Source organism: Poecile atricapillus, chromosome 3, assembly GCF_030490865.1.
Source record: "Poecile atricapillus isolate bPoeAtr1 chromosome 3, bPoeAtr1.hap1, whole genome shotgun sequence".
Lineage (NCBI taxonomy): Eukaryota > Metazoa > Chordata > Aves > Passeriformes > Paridae > Poecile > Poecile atricapillus.
In genome coordinates, this window is record NC_081251.1 from 106,028,937 (window position 1) to 106,042,352 (window position 13,416).

At 45.8% G+C, this 13,416-nt stretch overlaps 1 protein-coding gene across 5 annotated transcripts in view; it reads right to left on the minus strand.

Moving 5' to 3' along the window:
- The window catches only part of SLC8A1 (solute carrier family 8 member A1), a 122,372-nt gene extending 119,449 nt beyond the window's left edge, over positions 1-2,923 (minus strand). For all 5 annotated transcript variants that reach the window (XM_058835547.1, XM_058835550.1, XM_058835548.1 and 2 more), the window contains exon 1: positions 2,823-2,923. The gene's annotated coding sequence lies outside the window, so the exon portion shown is untranslated. The remainder of the gene's footprint in view (positions 1-2,822) is intronic.
- Between the last annotated feature and the right edge of the window lie 10,493 nt (positions 2,924-13,416).

A 13,416-nucleotide genomic window follows, 5' to 3' on the forward strand; every position in this document is an offset into this window, starting at 1 on the left:
TAGAATCTGCTCCAGCCTTCTGACTTCCTAGAGAAAAGACAGAGATGGTGTCCAAACACCATCCTTCAGGAATAACCGTAAAAACATTGAGGTGTCTGGAGGAAGAGAATATGCAGTGGCCTTTCTTCAAGTCAGAGCCAGCAAAATCTTTACTGAGAAAAGTCAGGCTGTTGCTCTCCTCTCTGATTTCTCTTTTGGGATGCTCTCTCCTTGGGAGCCACAAAGGTGGCTTTGCCTTTGCACACAGAAGTCTGAATTCAGGGACTAACTGGATGTCTGGTGCAAAGACTTTCTTCAGAGGTGTTGTCTGAAACCCAAGTGTGTTTGGCTTTGCTTTTTTATGCCAATAAGGTTCAGGAGCACCAGCCACCGCTGCATCTAGATGTCCTGTGTGCCTTGGCTCCTTTCAGGAGACACAGAACATATTCCTGCTCCCTCCAAGTGCCACCAGGGCGAGGACAGCTTTATCCTTGCCAAAGGCCAGCAGGAATAGGCATGGAGCTCAGCTTTGCCCTCCATCCTTCACTCCTGGTGTGTGTGCTGCCCCGACTGGGCTCGGCAGCCTCGCTGAGGCTGATTGTGAGAAAGAGCAGAGCTCCCCTTCCCCCTCTCCTGCCTGCACTCTGGCAGAGAATGGAGCGTGGGAGGACCTCGCGGCGGATGCTCGGAGACTGCAGCACTCATAATGACTAGTCACTTATAAAAGATGTTAGTGATACTATCACTGATGCTTTATGTGGCTCTTTATATTCGTGGCTGGGGTCTCTGGATGAGATCCCATCCTCTCTGTGCAAGGGGCAGAACAAATCCCAGCGGTACCAGTGGCTAATCAATGGTAAACATTGACAACAGCCAGCACACTGATAATAGCAATAAATATTAGTGATAACACGGCCTGCCTGAAAATGCTCCTGATAGAGGCAGGGGGGCACAAAGGGCAGTCTGCCTTGGGGCTGGCAACCAAGAGATGACTCATGCCACCAGGGCTTTGTCTACCAGGCCTCGCTGCCCCAGGCCCTGGACCAAATGGAAATAGCAAATTAAATAAGTCCAAGCTTTTCCAGCTCCATCCTGCCATCCTCTTCCTGGCCTGCCCAGCACGGCTGTTGGGAAATGCCTTGCTGAGGGACCACATGTATCAGCTTGTCTTTGTGTCTCTTGGGGAAAGGAAAGCTCACAATCTGGAGGGGATGGGGGAGAAAGAGATAGAATTGAGGAAGAATTTTCATATATCAGCAGGTTCAGAGCAACCTATAAACCAGAACCATATCCAGTAGAAAATGGAAGCAATCTGAGTAAGAGTGAAATGCAGAAATGTTATTTCATAGCATTAGCAGCTAAAAGGTTTATTTGTTAGTGACTCACCACCAGTTTGAAAGCTATCTATTGACCCCAATTATTTAAAGATTGATTTCTGTGCTAGAATTCCATTCCTAGGCAGGTGGCATGTGTTTAAAAGGTACCTCTCAAAAAGAATCAAAGCTTGGCCAGCATAGACAAAAGGAACCAGACAAAGATGTGCGTTTCAGGGAGGGTGAAAACTGAGGAAAGTGGGAATATCTGTGGAGAGGCTGACAAAGTCAGGGAAGATGAGGGCATTGGCCCTTTCAGCTGCAGGCTCTGCTGGGGGGTTACAAGCAAACACTTCCATTATGTCTTCTTATGTAAGGACAAGGAAAAGCATTTTCATTCATGAATGGAAATGTTTATGACATTTGTGGTGGAGTGATTTCCCTTTACGATCATCCTTCATATCTCTGGAAATCTCCTACAATTTCAATCATACTCCTGATATTATTTTCAGTTCTTTCTGTATAATTTCACTTCACCTGCTCTGATGTTTTTTTTCCAGTCTATTAACTGCCTGAAAAATGACAAAGCTTTACCCAGAACTTTGCAGTGGGACTATGAATACAATATTATAACACCTGAACACATGAACTGTTAACTCAGAGCCATTCACCAGCATTTAAAGAAAAATCTCATGTTTAACTGTACCACCATATACCAATCAGATTTTATAAGTCAAAGCTATAAAAAGCTTTTTTGTGTTCTCTTTAACAAAACTCTTGGTGAAGAAAGCCTCTCTGCCAAGGCTATACTCTGTTTTTGTGACAGTGCCCAATTCCCAGAGCTGACACATTTCCCTGCTAGTTTGGAGGAGACCTATTACTTCAGTACTTTTGGAAATATTCACAACAGCACACAGCTGTTTTCGCTGGAGCTGACTTTCACAACACTGCAATGGCAGTTAAAACTGTACCAAAAATCCTTGCACAGGATGTAATCAACCTCAAATCTACAGAGAAACATTGGGAAACTGCCTTCAAGTGCCAAGAAAAACAACAGTCGTTTACAACGAGATCTTCCTAATGTCCAGTCAGCTCAACCCAAGTGAAACATGTTTCTCAAAACGAAAGTAGCACAGGGCAGGAAAGAAAAAGCCCTTGACTTTTTAAATGGATTTTTTTTTTTTTTAATGAATTTTTCTAAATAGAAACACAGAGACTCTGACACTGGCAACCACCACTGATCCTTCCTGCCCACTGAAGCTCTATCACCTCCCAGTCTGTAAATCCACTTCTTGAGTGATAAAACTCTTGTTTTCCAACATTTTCCTCTTGCCTCCTTCAGACACTTGGAAAGTTCCTGTCCCTCCAGCGGCAAGGCTGTTATATGTCACGTTTCCTTCTCAGAGAGCTTAACCATTATCCAGCTATTGGAGCCATCCCATTGCCCCGGATTTACGGCTTTTCCCAGGATGTCAGTCCAACCAAATCCCCGGGTGTTCCCAAGAAACGCCTGAGTCGCTTCTCACTTACCCCAGCCGAGGCTCAGCAGTTGTGGGTAATGCAGAATGGAAAAAAGCCCTCATATGATAGTGTCTCTATATTTACCAGAAAGAAAGGAGCTGGGGTGCTTGTCCTTTAAGTGTCTCTAAAGATGGTTTGCATAGCTGGATCTCAGCTTATCTATGCTTTTCTGCTTTTGCTTCCATACATGGATCTGTTCCCAACAGTAACTCCAAGCTGTCGAAAAGAAGCTATCTGGCAGCTTTCAGCTTCATCTGACACGTAAATGAGCGCGAATAAATAATTACATTTTCTGCCTTTTTTTTTTTTTTTTTTGAATCTCAGGACACCTTTTCTTTTTCTTCCTTCTCCCCAGATTAACGTTTTGCTGTTTTTCCCAAAGTAATTCCTAGGGGAAAGCAAACAGAAATGACCCAGGCAGATTTTTTTTTTCTCTCCCCTTCCCTCAGGCTCACATAATTTTATTCTCATAAATATCTTCTTCTTTTTTTTTTTTTTTTTTTTTTCCATTTGCTTTGCTTATAGGTCAGAGTTTTGCATGTTTGCTACTTGGAATCATGTCAAAGCAATATACATCATGTCTGTAGCAAAGGAAGGTTAAAAGTCAAATTTTTGGAGAGAGAGAGAATACAGCTGAGCCACGTGACTGCTCCCAGATTAGCAGCAGTAGCAGGAGTAAGCATTCCTCTGATATTACAGTAGCCACCGTGGGACATGCCTGAAACACTGAAGAGAGAAGCTGCAGTTTGGAAGCCTCCTGCAGATCTATTTATGAATAAATCATTCCTTTCTCTTTTCCCTATCTTTCTAGGTACTTTCCTACTTCCTAGGTTTCAGTTTCAGAAAGAACTGAAAAAGAACAAAAGTGGGAGGCAGCCCTGTGGCACAGGTCAGGAAAGAAGTCATATAATTACCCTTAACTCTGCCCTTTGGAATCTTTGCTGTGCAAATGGAAATGTTAAGGGCTCCAGTGGAAGGGGAACACTAAATAGATGTCTTTATTATTGTTTGTTATAGCGGCAGCTGGGAGTAAAAGAGATATTAGTGAGCTGATCAATTGCTTCATACTGGGCTCTCTGGATGAAAGAAAACTGGTGGAAGGCATATTCAGAGAGATTTAAGATATCTAAGACTGAAGGTAGATGTCCCTATTCAGGCACTTGCATGGAAAATGGCATCTTCAAACGTGGTGGCTTTGATTCATTGCAGGAGATGGAAATTCCTTGTATATTCCCACACACCAATGACCTTGACTGTTTGAGATTTTTCCTAAACATCTGTTGAACACCAGGCGGAAGAGAAGTTTTTAAAAGAGCTCACCAGCTCCACCTTTACAATTAATGCTAAACTACATTTTCTACGTTAACAAATTGCCCAATTACAAATGCTGCTTCAAGTGGCATATTTGACTCCTGCTGTTTGCTGTCTCAGAGACTGGAGGGAATGTGAGTGGGAGTGTGTGTATAAATGGGGGCCTGGGGAGATTTCCAGCATCTCCCCAGCATCCAGAGCAGGCAGCCTCCCTGGGAGCACATCCCAGAGCAAGCTGAAGGCCAATGGAAGCATGCAACAGGCAGCAAAAGGAATCTTTTGGAAAAGATAAGGAGTTACGAAGGGGGCCCTCCAGTTTTCAGTACACTGGGCAAATGTCTGTACCATGTACAACCTCCTGTTGTTTGGGGTTGTGGAGAGGAACGAGATGAGAAAAATTCCCTCTGGAAATTTGCCCTGGAGTTTCTCCAGCCTTTCAAGAGCAAGAGCCAAGCTCATCCTAGGAAGGTGCTTGAACAGGAATACCACCATTGCATGTTACGCACCTGGTGACTCAGGAGGTCTATGCTCTAATGCAAATGAGAATATGATTCAGCAAAGCGTTTAAATTCCTGCTTAATTTTGAATATTGAATAATGCTTTTGACTCCCCTGGGGTTACTCATGTGATTTTCATTCTATGCTTTACTAGGTTGCCCAGATATGGACATGAAGCTGCCATGAAGCAGCATGAAAAATAAACAAGGTTTGGCACTCACTTGTGAGTGTATTTGCGTCTCTCTAACGTCTTGACTTTAGGTATTGCTCCTAGGAGGTCTAAAGACCAACAAAAATGGGATAAGATGAGAAAAACCTCAATTCATCGCATGTGTCCTCCTTTCCATGAGGGAAATGTTGAAAACCACAGGTGCCCGTGGTTTTCAGTGCCAAAGAAAAACCTAGGTGGCTTTGAGAATAACATGACAAAGTTGCACTCAGAATTTCAGTAGCTACAAGGACAAGGGTGTAGCTGTTTTCTGGCTTTGATCTGCCTTTTGGCACAGTGGCCATGTGTCACTTTCTAGATGGGTGACACCACCCTCTTTAAACTCTGCTCCCCACAGAGAGAGGCCAAAGAGCTTCTCAGATTTTCCACTGAGAGGTTTTTCCATTCTTCCCTGCTGGGAGAGGTGAAGTTTGTATCAGGGTGATGATAAGGTGAAAGGCATTTTCCTAAAACAAAAGAAAGAGCAGACAGCAGTGTTGTCAAGCGCTGAGAGGGCCGCAGGGAGATGGAAATAAGGCACCTTTGACCTTTGCACCCACTGACTTCTCTCCTCCTCCCCAAAACAGGCAGAACAGGAGGATAAAGTCCACCTTTGGTGGTGACACGTGTAGGGGACATCAGCAGCTCTGCCAGGCTTGGCACCAGCTGGACTTGCAGGAGTGCAGGGCTGGGATCAGGACCCGTGTCTGTGCCGGGTGAGGGTGGTGGGGCTTCATCTGCCAAAGCCTGGTCCCCCCTGGGGATCTCCCTGAGTCCTGTCCCAGAGCCATACACCTTCCTGGGGAAAATCCTCCCCAGGCTCTCCCACAGCATTTAGATGCTGATTCTCCAGGATTGTGCCCCAGCAGGTCGTGCTTTTTTGTGCTATTTGTCCTCTCTGCCTGCCGCTATCAATGCCGAAGCCACAAAATGAAACCAGGCCTTGGTCTTCAGGAACACGTGTGCTCTTCCCCATGCTGTGTGCTGCAGCTCCGAGCCACCAAAGAGGTGTTGAAGTGTCTTTTATGAATATCAATGTGGATTTCGTAAGAGTGATTTAAATATAGCTGCCTGCTTTCCTGGGAGACCCTGTAGCTGTATTCTCACTGCAGCAAAAGCTGCACCATCTGCCCAGCATTCGCAGCCGCTTCCCAAAGACCGCCAGGGACTTGTCATTCTGCATTTGGCTTGCACAGGGTTCCAAAGTGAAGGCTTTCTGGGGAAAAAAGGATGGATGGGCAGGCTTCAACACATTCAGATGTGTGGCTCAGGTGTACTCATGTAGCATTATGTGCTGGGAGGGCTGGACACAGCTCTGAGCAACCTGATCTAACGTGGAAGCCAGCCCAGCTCTGAGCAGGGGCTGGACCTCCAGAGGTCCCTCACAACCTTAATTATCCTGTGGTTCAGTGAGAAATTCAGTTTAGGATGTAACCATATGGTAGAGGAATAGCAAGGAAATCTGAACTCCTAGGGCACCTGTGACATTTTCTGTCTTCCTCTTGTTTCCTGTGACTACCTTCGAGCTCTTTGAGTGTGGTTCAGCTCTCATTCCACATCCATGGCTTGTCTCCAGTGTTGCTTGAACCTTACTGCTCTGCAAAAATCCACTACTTCCCCCTTTTTTTTTCTTTTTAAAGACGAGTGATTAAAATGCAGTTGGGCTTGTGCCCAGGTAAAGCACAAGAAAGTCAGGCAGTCATTCTTTCCTTGTGTTGAGTATGTAAAGTTTTGCAAGCGAATAAGACTTTTTCTGTTTAGGGTAAGCAAATATGCCTTGAACCTGGGGAGTGTCCAATTCTTAGTAATTGTTTATTTCACCAAGGCATAAATTACTGTGCCTTCAGGACAAAGCTAATAGAAAAAATGCTAATTAGTGCTGGTCAAAAATTTTCCAGTGGAACATTTTTCTGTCAGAAACTCTCTTGATTAGTCAAAGTTGAAACGTTCCAGAAGAACATGTTGATTTTGCTGAGCCTCAAATGCCACGGGGTGAGCTGAGGTGGGGTGGGAGTAAGGAAAGAGGGAATCCATCAAAATCCTCTTGCTGATTCCCTGACAATTTTTCTGCTTGGCTGCCAGCCTCGTGGCACTGCTGAGGATTGGAGTTTGGGGCAATCTGCCATGCAGAAAATGGGCTGATGGACAAGTCATGAAAATTCCTATTTCCTGGGTGGGAATTGTAAATACAGAAGTCAGGGAGCCTGTCTGATCTCCCCAGCTCCCCTCCACTGGACACCAGCCTGGGAATGTGCATCCAGGGTGGCATATCAACATTGCCAGATGAGATACTTCAGGCAGCTGAGTCAGATCTTCTCCTTGGCTTGTGAAAGAGAAGACTTGAATTTTGTTCTGGGATTTCTGCTGGGAGAAAAGGACGAGCTGCTCTGATATTATCTGTGTTCATTTGAACTCGGGCTTCTACAGGTGCAGCTCTTCCATCCATGACTTGCCAAATCCACACACAGTGATTTTTTTTTCATCTCACACTTCCTTCTGACAGAGCTGTCTCTGCAGGTGAAGAGATGAGGATGTCACAGCACTGTGACATTCATGAATTCAGAAACAGCTACATGGGCTTCAATTTGCATGTAACTTTGAGGGCTCTATGGCCCAACTGGAACTGAAAAGCCCACGAGGATGGACCTGGTGGTACCAGCTCGCTCCAGACCTGCACTGCTGGCCCTGGGGACCAGAGAAGCCACCAGCAGCACGTTTCGATGGTGCCTGCACCAGTCCATGTTTGCTCCTGGCTCTGCTTGTGCCTGCTCTCTCCTTGGCTTCACTCCTCCTGAAACCAGCCCAGCTCTTTGGACTTCCACATCTCCCTCTTCCAAAGAACACCCCTGGGGCCGGGCACCAGCTCGTGGGGGCGGTGGTCATCACCCTTCCCTCAGCTAGGACCTCCTCTTCAGATCCCAGCTGGCAGAACGTGGCTCTAATGCTGATCAGAATATTGCAGGAACCAGGACTATGGATACTCTGAATTGCCAAGCATTAATATTTGATGCATTTCAATATTTAAAGAGCTAAGATAATTTAAGAAACGCTGTCACTTTTAAAAATTATTTGTAGGCAACTTATAATGGAGCAAATCCACTTGGAATGAACAATATTTTGGCTAGGGTAGATGTATGGCTCAGAGAGCTGCCTATATTTATTTAAAACATCAGAGAAATGACAATTTTGAAATTCTCTGCTAGAAACCTCAGGTCTCAACAGGCCAGACTCCCAGCCAGCAGAAGCAAGCTGAGGATCCAGACTATGTTTTAACACTGGATACGCTCAACAATTTTATTGAAAGTTTTGCCTTTGGAAAAAAAAAAAAAAGGAAAATAAAAGAGACAGAGGGTTTCCCTGAGAGTTTTGCTTTCTGTGAAAATATTTGGGTCGTCATCTGAAACTCGAAAACCACAGCTGGAAAAAAAATGAACTGCTGGTTGCCAAGAAAGGAGGGAAAAAACCTCCTGCCTTTTGTTCCTTTTTTTTTTTTTTAATTTTTAATTTTTTAATTTGCTTCCCTGGAACATGGTGGCACGAGGGGCTGCAGCCATTGACACCTGCTCAGAGTCAGGCCCTGATTTGCCTGCTGAAAGCCCTCTGAGGATGCAGGGAGCTGTCTGTGGCAGGCGCGTGGTCTCTCCTGCACACCGCGTGAGCAGAGGGCAGGGAGACGGTGGCACAATTCACCCGCCATTAAAACGAGCTGCTTTATGTAACACAATCCTCTTCAAAGGAACCCAACGCACCACGGAAACTATGCGAGGCAAGCCAAGAAACCCTGGTACAATAGCACAAACAGAGACAAACAGTCTGTAGAGGACAGCACACTTGGTTACCAGCGAGGGAACATTCTGCATTAAACAGTCCCTTTGTTTCTCATTTTCTCATCGTGATCATCAAGGGAGATCTGCAAACATGACATCAAAAGATGAGCCTAGGAGCAAAAATTCGTACCTGCAGTGGGTCTTGGCAAACAGGAGCTGCTGGTTGTACAGAGCACAGGAATTTTGTCCAGCTTCCCCTGAGGGACCTGGGGAGAATCACCACACTTTTATTTTCTTCCCCAACCACCACTGTAGTCTAAGGCACTTCTTCACCCTCCTCATCTCTGATGCTCCTGTGTGTTGCCAAAACACTATCCTGTTCTCTTAAATTCATAGAACCATAGAGTCATAGAATATGCTGAGTTGGAAGGGGCCCATCAGGAGCATCGAGGTCAGCTCCTGGCCCTGCACAGAACACCCCAAGGATCACACCAAGTGCCTGAGATTGTTGTTAAAATGCTTCTTCAACTCTGTCAGGCTTGGTGCTATGACCACTGCCCTGGGGAGCCTGTTCCAGTGCTCAACCACCCTCTGGGTGAAAAACCTTTTCCTGATATCCAACCTAAACCTCCCCTGACTCAGATTCATGCCTTTTCCCCAAGTCCTGTCACCAGAGAGAAAAAAACAGTACCTGCCCCTCCACTCACTCCAGTGAGGATGTTGAAGACCCCACTGAGGTTTCCAGTCAGTTTCCTCTTCTCCAGGCTGAACAGACCAAGTGACCTCAGCCACTCCTCACACTTCCTTAACCTTCCTTGTGGCCTCCTTTGGACACTCTACAATACCTTAATGTCTTTTTTATATTGTGGTGCCCAAAACTGCCCCCAGCACTCGAAGTGAGGCTGCTCCAGCTCAGAGCAGAGCGGGACAATCCCCTCCCTTGCCCAGCTGGCCATGCTGTGCCTGATGCCCCCCAGGACATGGGTGACCCTCCTGGCTGCTGGGGCACTGCTGGCTCATGTTCAACTTGCCATTGACTGGGATCCCCAGGTCCTTTCCACTGCTCTCCAGCCTCTCATTCCCCAGTCTGTACATCCAGGACTGCCCCATCCCAGGTGCAAAATCCATTGCTTGTCCCTGCTAAACTTTATACAATTGCTGATTGCCCATCTCTTTAACATGTCTTATTTGTATGAGTCTGGGTAATTAAAAAAATCATTCTCAACCTACAAAAAGTGGAAAGATCAAGGCTATGCTCTGCATGGCTTTCCTGAGGAACTGATGGCTTCGTCCAACCCACTGCCCCAGCTTACAAACCCTGTCTAGCTCATAGCCTCAGGCCTTGGCCGATCCGGCAGTTTATACAGCCAGCACACAAGGACAGTGCAGGGAAATGGTTCCTTATGGACACCAACCCATATCTTCATAGCTGCCTGGTGTATTAGCATCTGGAGCCTTAGAATAAGAGCAGAAAGTGGGTTTGGTCTTTTTTTAACAGAGGTGGTGTGCGTTTGTTTTCTGCTGTTGTGTCTCTTTGGATTGATGGGGCAACTTGTGTCTGTCACTGGAGGTTTGGAGGCACGGACAATGAAGGTGTCTGATTCTGCTGGGTTCTGGGTACAGCTGTAATGCAGTGAGGGAAAGCAGTTCTTTTTCTCACTAGCGATGCACATGGCAAAATTGCTATGGCAAAAAAGAAACGGCACCTGTCCCAGGAAGTAGAAGCAAACATGACAGAAGATAGTGTAGTAACACAACAGTTGAAGGTTTCAAAATGTTCACAATCTTATGATGGATGAAGGCAAGAGAAAGGCAGAAAGAATGGAATTTCACACTTCCAGTCAGCAAACCAGCCAGAGGAAGGTCTGGTTGAGCCATGACTGAATGTCAGTAGCATAGCTCTGCCAATCGTCCTGCAGCCAGAGGGGATTTTCGAGCCCTGAATGGTTGAATATTGTGAATTTCAGAAATTTCTCATCTCTACAGTTCACTTATGGCCTGATTCTCCTTTTTCTGGATAGAAAGGACCCATCTTTTGATTTCTTCCCCTGCTGTGAAACCATGACCAGATTCACCCAGGCCAGTGGAGCTGCCAGGATAAAAACGGTGCTTTATCTGAAGAAAGCTTGGTCACAGAATTTTGCCTGAAGGTATCTGTCATCCTGGGAATCACAGGGATCATTCTGAGTCCTCTGAGATTAGGAAGGAGTTCCCATCCTGTAGCTCAGGGGTTCCCTTGCATCTGCAGTCATGTCGAGGTGATGGGATTTTGACAACTTTTCTCCAGAGTGTTTTCATTTCTGAAACCTTGTTGGTGTGATAACATTAATCAGCACTTCTGTGGAAATAGTGCTTTTGGAGACGAACATTGTAATCAGGATGAAGAGCCTCTGATGAGTACTGCTGAAATTAAAGAGTCTAAATTCAGCAAAATTGCTTTCACTGGGAAAATGCATTTTGATCCAAAGCCACTGCTATCCACTAGCTCCATGCTAGCTTGATAAAGCCAGGGATGTTCACAGTCAGAGGGGCTGGCACCTCTGTGGAGCTCCAGCAGAGATGCTCCTCATCCCTCACATTTTCCAGTCTTAGTTTCCTCAGTGTGCCAGGGATGTCCTTCTTAGGCTGTCACCTGGCCAGACTCTCTTGCATCTCTGGCTCCTGGGAGCAGAAAACCTGGCCCATGCCTGTGCTGGAGAAACTGCAAGCTGCCCATTGCTTGCTGCAGGGCCCCTCATTCCAGATCCTGTTGCTCTGCTGAAAAGATTCAGATTTTCTCCCTGGTCTTGTCAGCCTTGTGTGGCCCACAGATGTTCCAGGGCTCTCTCAGTGACAGGCAGGGCTGGGAGAGAAGTCCAGGGGTGACAATGCTGGTGTCCTCCACTGGTCTCCCAGTGGAAGGGGCTGTGTCCAGACTCTCCTGGGTGTGTGTAAGCCTTGCTGAGGGCAGCAGCTCCTGCCATGGGGGCTGGAGAAAGGCAGCTCTTTGCACCTCCTTGTTGCATCAATTGGAGCAGATATTCAAACCCAGAAAGAAATGCAAGGGTGTAATGTCAGTGTTGGTGTGACTGGAATTAGGTAATTTGTTCATGAACATGATTTAATATGAAAGAAAGATATCACTTTGTCCATAAACCTGCCAAGGGTGAAACATTTCAGAAAGTTTGGCCTATAAAACAGAACTACAAAAAGCATGAAATGACTCACACTGCCAATGCTGGGGCCATAAAGCTGCAAGTGCACAGCTCTGGGGCAACCCAAGATTCTCTTTTCCTACCTTCAGCCTCCACGAGTGGCTTCCTTCTTTACCACCTCCCTGGAAAGAGAGAGGAGAGCAGAGGAGAAAGCAGAAATTACTGCTTATACTTCACACACTGCTACTTAATGCTGCTAATGCAGTTCATACAACACAGGACAGATTTAATATGCAATTAAAATAATTACTAGGTAATCATTAATAATTTCCTGCGTGTTCTCAGAGGTCTGAAAGCAAGCTCCAGGCTGGCAGAGCAGCAGTCCTGCATGGCATCTCCCATCAATGATTAAGTGTCCTCATTTTTTTTTCCCCTTCCTCAAGATTGTCTGCCCAAAATAACAGAATCACAGAAACACAGAATGTTTTGGGTTAGAAGGGACCTTAAAGATCATCCTATTCCAAACCCTCTGCCATGGGCATGGGCACCTTGCTGCAGCACCAGGCTGCTCAAAGCTCCATCCAGCCTGGCCTTGAACACTTCCAGGGATGGTGCATCCACAACTTCCCTCTAAAATTTCTTCCTTATATCTGATCTAAATCTACCCCCTGTTTGGGGGTAGCTGGAGGGCAGAAAGAAGAAGAAGAAGAAGAAGAAGGGAGCTGATTTTGCTGCTTTGTTTTGTGCTGTCAGAAACACCCCTGTTCCTCTTGTGGCATAGAAAAGGGGACAGTGTCAGCAGCCAGAGGAGGATAGGGAGATTTGCTAGGAAATCTTCTTTCTCTATGGTGTTCAGACATGGGCATGGGGGCTCAGAGAGGCTGTAGAATTTCCCTGCCTGGAACCCTCAAACCTCAGCCAGACATGGTCCTGAGCAACCTCATCTCATCTGAGCCTGACCACAGTCCCTTCCCACCTCGATTATCCTGTAATTCTCATTATTTCCAAGATCCAGAGGTTCAATAGAGGAACTTTTCTGGCACTGATGGCTGTTGTTTACACAGCAGGAGGCCCAGAGCAGAGAGCCAAGTGCTTCTTTCATGGATGTGGGCTGGCTCCAGATTCACCTCCACATCAGACACCCCAACCTTCACACCGTGTTTCATCTTCTGCTAATTAAATATTCAGGACTGGAAGGCAGTAGAGACAGAGATTGATCACTTGATATTTCAGCTGTGATTACTATGAATTCATTCATTTAAACCAATTTGGAATTTATTTTTCTTGCTTTTGAAGGCTGCCTTTAGATAGTTTAATAACATTACTTCTATTGACTGCAAAAATAAATATCTGACAGCTCTAGTTTAGCAATGCCTCATTTGTATGGATGCTTTCTGATGTATAATAATAAATACATCCTTGTTAGGAATATATGATCTATAAATCAAAATTTCCAAGGTCTCTGATTAATCTGTGTGAGTGGTGTGAGGAAGATTGCTTTCAGCCTGTCACAAGCAATCCCAGCTCTGGGCTCCAGTAGCAAGCACTGGCACTGAGGTCACAAGTCAGATTCTATTCAATCCCGTTTGTTTTCATTTCCCCATAACCTTCCCAGACATTCACCTCTGGGGCTAAAATTTTCCGTGCTGTGCCTCTGCCCGAGGAGGGTTTTAGACAGCTGTATTT